Genomic DNA, 5,772 nt, shown 5'->3' on the forward strand with positions numbered 1-5,772 from the left:
GAGGGATAACGCAAGCTTGAGGCAGTAGCTGTGTAGACAGACATAAAGATACAAGTCATCATGGAGAGGCAAAGTGAATGTGGGGGTGCCTAGAGGAAGCAGAGCCTAACTTAGCCAGGTCATCGAACCCTAACAAACAAGGTAACTTTTAAGCCTCTAAATTCAAGACTGTATGAGTAACCAGCTGGAAAACTCGGGTTAAGCCTTCTGGTGTTCGCTCGGGTAGAATTAATCCAAGGGTCTTCCTATTTAGCACTTTGTTCTTTGCACTAAATAGAATGCAGAATAAGGAGTGGGTCTTCTCCCATTCCTGGTTCAGATAACCAAATTTCTAGCTGGTCTCTAGGGTCTCCTGTTTTGAAGAGAAAGATCAAGTGAACCATGTGGCTACTATGTGTTTCCTCTGTGTTGCTCTCTTTGCATTAGGATTGAAGAAACCTGAAATTGTTTTAGTATATTTAAATTAATTTTCTCTACCTCTCACCCAGCCCTTCCCACTTCCAATCTAGAGATTCAAACAATTCTTATGTATTTCCTAATACTTTTATTTGTATTAGAATTGGTATCACTATTTATTAGTATTAGTATTATTACAGTACAACCAGGAACTATGTTGCTGCTTAACAAAATTTGACACTTGGGCCAGATGAAGTATATCAGGATCCTATCTTGTCAATCACTTGAATACAAACAGAAAACACATGGCAAATAGAAGCTAGAAATAAGTGTTTGAGATGCAGGAAAATGGATTTTTCTAACCCTATTTACAGTATGCATGATGAGCTCAAGGGATTCCTTTGAGGAATTACTTTTTTTTTATTCTTTTCCAACATTCCTATGTTACCTTTTCTTTCATCAAGACATTTGTTTATCACCTTTAGAACAAGATTAAAAAGTCCTGGTGGTCCTGCCTCTTTTTGTATGTACAGAACAAACAGTGACTCATTGTGTGGCAAACGTGTCCAGACAAAATTTGAAGAGCGATCAGGTGTGCGTGCTCTATCTGTATATATTTGCTGGCGAATTCAGACAGTTAACATGATTTCTTCTACTATGGAACATAGACATTACTTATATCTTTAAACATTTTTTAACCCAGAAAGGTTTTAAAAGAAAAAAAACTATCTATAGACAGCTTACTTGGGGGGGGGGTGGAGTCGGGTGGTAGCGTAGTGGATTAAACGCACATGGAAGAAAGCTCAAGGACTGCTGAAGGGATCCTGGTTTGAGCCCTTGGCTCCCCACCTGCAGGGGAGTCGCTTCACAGGCGGTGAAGCAGGTCTGCAGGTGTCTGTCTTTCTCTCCCCCTCTCTGTCTTCCCCTCCTCTCTCCATTTCTCTCTGTCCTATCCAACGACAATGACATCAACAACAATAACTACAACAACAATAAAACAACAAGGGCAACAAAAGGGAAAATAAAAGAATAATAATAATAAAGTATTGATTGGAAGGTATTAGAAATGTAAATTATCTTTCTTCACTTTTTCTTAAATAGTATACTCAACACTAATTAAGATTACTGCAGTGAAGTAGATATCCTTTTAACTTCTCCCACAATAAAACAATTCACGTTTTCGGGCTTTGTGGCTAGTTCCATTCCATTTATCTTTATTTCTTAATAAGGACATTATTTGCACATATTACCATGTGCAAGAACCCGAGTTTGAGCCTCCACTCCATACCTGTGAGGAAGGGGGTGTTTCACAATCTGTGAAGAAGTCTGCAAGTGTCTTTCTCTTTCCTTCTCTATCTACTTTTCCCTCTCAATTTCTCTTTGTCCTATCAAGTATAATAGAAAGAAATAAAGAAAAAACCCATTGAGAGCAGTTGATTCATAGTGCCAGCACTGAGCCACCGCAATAACGTTAGTAGCTAATAATAATAATAATAATAACACAGCCATGACTCAGTTTAATTCAATAAGAATTTTTTGTAGAGTAGTCAGAACATTAATGCTTTAAAAATTGTTTTCTAACATAATTCTAATATGCAGTTAGAGTGGAAGTGTACAGAGCCTTCTCTTACCTCACTCAAGAGATGTCACCAGCCTCATCTCCTGCACTTACATGATTGAATTTGAATTCCCCAGGAGAATTGAACATATTCTTTATTATTATTTTCTTTATTTATTGTATAGAGACAACCAGAAATCGAGACAGGAGGGGGAGACAGAGAAAAAGTGAGACACCTGCAACCCTGCTTCTCCACTTGCAAGGTTTTCTCTCTGCAGGTGAGGACCAGGGGCTCAAACTCAGGTCCTGTGCACTGTAACATGTGCGCTCAGCTAAGTGCACCACCACCCCCTCTTTTTTTTTTTTAAATTTGAGTTCTCCTGGAATACAGACTTGTTTATGGCTCCTCCTATACATTGGGCTATTTCTCCTCTTCATTCCTTTTCCTTCTTCCTGGAATGCCATATTCTCTCTCTGTCTCTCTGTCTCTCTCTCTCCCCCTCCCTTCCTCCCTAATACTCCTAATTTTGATCTCTCTCCCTCCCTCCCCCCTCCCTAATACTCCTATCTTTGACCTCTCTCTCTCTCTCTCTCTCTCTCTCTCTTTCTCTCTCTCCCTCCCTCCCTAATACTCCTAACTTTGACATTTGAAACTCAGGTCATGACTCCTTTCCCCCTGAAAGACCTCACCTACCATTGACTCTCCCACCTGTCTCACAGGACCTGAGCAAAGCCCTACTCAGCACCCTTCTACCTTCTGCACAACATTTACCATAACACTCACATCTCTAAGACCTAATGACTAGGTCCTCACTCGCTTTTGCATGTCCAGGACCAAGAATGCCTGACAGTGTAGTTGATAAATAAATGAATGAATGATGTGGGTTTTTTTTTTTTTTTTACATTTTATGAGTGGGATTAATGATTTGCAGTACAGTGTTGACACATGGATACAATTCTATCTCCCTGTGATAGGTGTCAGGAAATCACACTCACAGCCAACTTAGGGCAGTTTCCACTGCCATGTACTAGGACTCCCCCTCAGTCCCCTCTCTTCCCCTTATTCGCCCCCAGAGTCCTTTGGTATAGTACACCTCTCCCAGCCCACATTTCACTTTGTGTTTCCCCTTTCTGTCCTTGTTTCTTAAGTTCTACCCATGAGTGAGATACATCATTTGGCATTTGTCTTTCTCTTCTTGATTTACCTCATTTAATATGATAACTTCAAGTTTCATCCAAGATGAGACAAAAGAGATGACTCCATAATTTTTCCCTTGTTAGTGATTTAATATTGATTTACAAAATTCTGAGACAATAGGGATATAATCCCACACCATTCCCACCACTAGAGTTCTCTGTCCCCATTCCCTCCATTGGAAGCTACAGTAGTTCTCCCAAGGTCACAGAAGAGGTTGACTATTATTTCTATAACTATCTATATTCACATATATTTGCCCTTTTTTTCCCTATGGTCTTGCCTTCTCTTTTTTTCTAAGTCTCACCTAAATGTCCTTCCTTTTCTCCTCTTCTCTCTCTGGGTCCTGATGGAGTTGTAGTTCAGAGCCAGAGACTAACTTTCCCTAACATGTCTCCCTCTCATTTCAAATCCAAAGTCTATGTACCAATACCCTATAGAAAATTTTACTTTATCTCTGAATAAGCTGAAATTTGAATGGATACATGTACAGTAGAAATAATGGCCATTCATGTACAGAATGACAGTCCAGACGCCAGTTTCCAGGGGCTGGATGGTGGTGGTGTATTCAGCTTGGCACACATGCGACCACACACAAGAACCCATCCCCACCCTCAACAGGGGAAACAGTATTGCTTCATTCAAGCAATGAAGCAGTGCTATAAGTGTCTCTCCTACTTTCTCCTTCTCTACCTTCCCTTTCCCCTCTCAGTTTCTCTCTGTCTCTATTTAAAAAAAAAAGGTTAAAAAATACAGTTTGCAAACACATCAGACCTTTTCTTGTTTTCACATGTTTGTATATGTTGCCCTCTGAGCCTGTGATTCCCTTCTCCCTTTGCTCTTCATAGCAATGGCCTCGTCATCCTTCAGTGTTCATTTAAGTACAGACTTGGGGAAGACTCTGAAGTCCCTCCCACTCCCCCATGTTACCCACCCGCTCCATCTGTTTCCAGGCATACTGCAATAGCTGCCCTAATTTGGGGTTCTAGAATTGTTCGAGGATTTGTCTCCTCAGAGGAATGAGGACTGTCTATGAACTTCTGCCGTTATGATGCAAAGTGCACCCCAGCTGCTTAATAGACTTTTAGTTTTGAATTGTTTTATTTCATGAAATTTCACACAGCATATTTCATTATATGCTAATCTTTTGAAATATTTGTCAGCATCTCTCCTTGCAATACACTGTTTCATGACTAAGAAGTCACACTACTTTGATCTCTGGTTTTCAAATTTTAAGCTGTTTCAACTGCTTGGTCAGCTACTCCTTCAGTGCCCAATGAAAGTCATAAGAACTCACTCTAAAGAAATTTCCAAAGCTCTTTTAACCCTCCACTACCTGTTTAACTATCACCCATTCTAATTGGATTGGACAACACTGGGCAGTTTTTGTCCTCCACAACAGGATTCTCCTCAATCCTTTTGCCATGGTTAATTTCATACAGCCCAAAAAGCATGCAATTGAGGGCAGAGCCAGGAAGAAATAGAACACACTTCCCTGTGAGTCTTTGATGTGCGGTCTTGGCTCTATTCCATCTATACCCCGGGCGAGAGGCACAGCTGGCCGCCATGTGCAGAGGCAAGCATGGGGTGGGAGCCAGCCTTCCTCGGAGCCAAGTGTGGATTCCACCACTCAAGTGGAAGCCCACATCCTCTGCCTGATAAGTTCAGACAGGGTCTCACAGCAGACAAACTCTGATGATCCTAAGTCAGTTCTTGAAGTCCCTTTCATTTGCTTAATAAAGTCAGCTATGAGGATGTATAACAGAGGCACTTAGACAGCCCTTACAAATGCTTGCTTTGACAGCACAGATACTAATATTGCAATGATACAGAGAAGATTGGTGTGGCCCCTACACAAGGATGACATGCAAACCTGTGAAGAATTCTATTATTTAAAAAGAGAGAGAGAATAATTGAAGAAGGGGGAAACATAGATAGATATGATAGATAGATAGACAGACAGACAGATAGACAGATATGATAGATAGATATCGAATCAGCCCACATAGGTCACCTTGGGAGAACTACTGCAGTTTCCAGTGGACATGATGGGACACAGAACTCTTGGTCTGAACTGTACGGAATTATACCCTTTTTGTCTTACAATTTTGTAAGTCAATATTAAGTCACTAATAATAAATAAACAGACATCTTTATTGATTTTTTTTACCACCTTCCAGCTACCAAGTTGCAGATGCTACCGTGACGCCATCCTGTATTCACTGGGCAGACGACCTCACCAATATGTCCTAGAACCCCATCTCTCCAGAGCTCTGCCCCACAAGGGAAAGATAGAAACAGGCTGGGGGTGTGGGTCCACCTGCAATGTCTATACTTAGCAGAGAAGCAATTACGGACCTCCCAGACCTCCCACTTTCTGCACCCCATAAAGAATTTTGGTTCACACTCCCAGGGGGATAAAGAATTGGAAAGTTTCCTATGGAGGGGATGGGACATGGAACTCTAGTAGAGGGAGTTGTATGGAATTGTACCCCTATTATCCTATAATCTTGTTAATCATTATTAAATCAGTAATAAAATTTAGAAGAAAGAATGGAAGGAAGGGAAGAAGGAAGGAAGGAAGGAAGGGATAAGGAAGGAACGAAGGAAGGAAGGAGGAAGG

The 5,772-nt window shown here is 41.0% G+C and overlaps 1 non-coding gene across 1 annotated transcript; it reads left to right on the forward strand.

Moving 5' to 3' along the window:
* The first annotated feature begins 4,941 nt into the window (after positions 1 to 4,941).
* LOC132541052 (U6 spliceosomal RNA) lies at positions 4,942 to 5,044 on the forward strand. Its single transcript, XR_009552242.1, has one exon. It is a non-coding gene; the product is annotated as a U6 spliceosomal RNA (small nuclear RNA).
* Positions 5,045 to 5,772: the final 728 nt, after the last annotated feature.

Source organism: Erinaceus europaeus, chromosome 10 (assembly GCF_950295315.1).
Source record: "Erinaceus europaeus chromosome 10, mEriEur2.1, whole genome shotgun sequence".
In the NCBI taxonomy this organism is placed as follows: domain Eukaryota; kingdom Metazoa; phylum Chordata; class Mammalia; order Eulipotyphla; family Erinaceidae; genus Erinaceus; species Erinaceus europaeus.